Below are 1,703 nucleotides of genomic sequence, written 5' to 3' on the forward strand. Positions count from 1 at the left end.
CATATGTAAAAGCTAAAAGAAAAATAACCTTAATGTGTTCTAGTGATGAACTGAGGTTTGGAGAGTTAAAGTGAAAGAAAGTCGCATTTGACTATGTGACTATATGACTTTATGACTATGTGACTAGTATGCAATATGTATATGTTGAAATGTTATACAGAATTGTATTTATGCCTATAATTAATACATCTTAATCCAAACAATTAAATATAGAAACATATTCTTATGCGCATGGCCCATTAGCACCTTTTGTCATAGTTAGAATGTAAACTCCTTACTATTGTGTGAAAATCCCCATGCGATTTGTATTCTGACTCCTTTCCAGCATTACTCGTCTTTTGTCCTCACTGCTTCTCAGAGAGCGGTCACCTCCTGCTTCTCTGTGCACAGTATATCTTTACACTGCCAGCCTTTCCCATCTCCCTGGGCTTCACCTCTTCTCTAATTGCTCTGTAGTAATGTTTATTTGGCTATGGGCTGTTCTCCTAAGACACACTCATCCCCAACACACACACACACACACACACACACACACACACACAGAGGCACACACAGAAACAGACACACATACAGACATACACACACACACACAGGCACACACAGATACAGACACACATACAGACACACACACACACACACACACACACACACACACACACACACCATACCACTGGACTCTAAGTCAAACAAATGCAGTAGCCATCTCTATTTTGTCTATAGAACGTTGTAGAAGAAATTCAGTGAGTGTGTGTTGATAAGAGCAAGCGGCTGAGTATTTTCCTGGTTGATGCCTTTTTAAAAAAAATAAAATAAAAACAAAAACAAAAAACAGAATCTTCTTTTTCTTTTCTTCAAAGTATTTGAGTGTACACTTTCACCGTAACTCAGAAACTCCTCACTGATGGAATGAGCTCATGGTGAGAGCTTGTCTTCTGGATTCCATCTGCCTTTGTTGGTAAGAGATACACTAGGCTGCAGACAGGGTGTGTACAGCCTCAGTCACTAATGAGCAGTGTGCCCTAAGTCAAGCCGATGCTTCTTTGGGTATCACTTTCCATCAGTCTCATGGGAATACTGGACCCTGCCTCATCATACGACTTAGTCCCCAAGCCTTGCCAGACTCAGAGACCTCCCTGAAACTTTTGCTGGTATTGCCTTCAAAGGGAGTTTTTATTTTGTCACCATAGCTGGTGAGTTTGTAGAAGAATCTTAAATTGCCATGCCCTAAATATGGGGAGAGCCTCTATTAGTCTACCCAAAGTACTCCAACCAAACATCACTGGCTGAGTGGTTTCAACAAAAATACTTACCACAGTTCCAGGGGGCTGGAAGGCCAAAATCAAGAGGTGAGCATAGAGGTGCTCATTGTCCTGAAGATGCCTGCCTACTGTGTGCTCCTTCTGTGTGCTAGCTCCTGCTGTCTCTTCCTCTTTTAAAGAGGACACCAGTGCAACACAGTGAGAATCCTAACCTTACAACCATGCTTAAGCTTAGTTACCTCCACAGCAGACTTCTCTCAAATACAGTCACACATTCACTGTAAGAATGTGGGTTCAGACAGAGCCCCCAATGGAGGAGCTAGAGAAAGTACCCAAGGAGCTGAAGGGGGATGCAACCCTGTAGGTGGAACAACAATATGAACTAACCAGTACCCCCTGAGCTCGAGTCTCTAGCTGCATATGTAGCAGAAGATGGCCTAATCG

This window comes from Mus pahari, chromosome 3 (genome assembly GCF_900095145.1).
Source record: "Mus pahari chromosome 3, PAHARI_EIJ_v1.1, whole genome shotgun sequence".
NCBI lineage: Eukaryota > Metazoa > Chordata > Mammalia > Rodentia > Muridae > Mus > Mus pahari.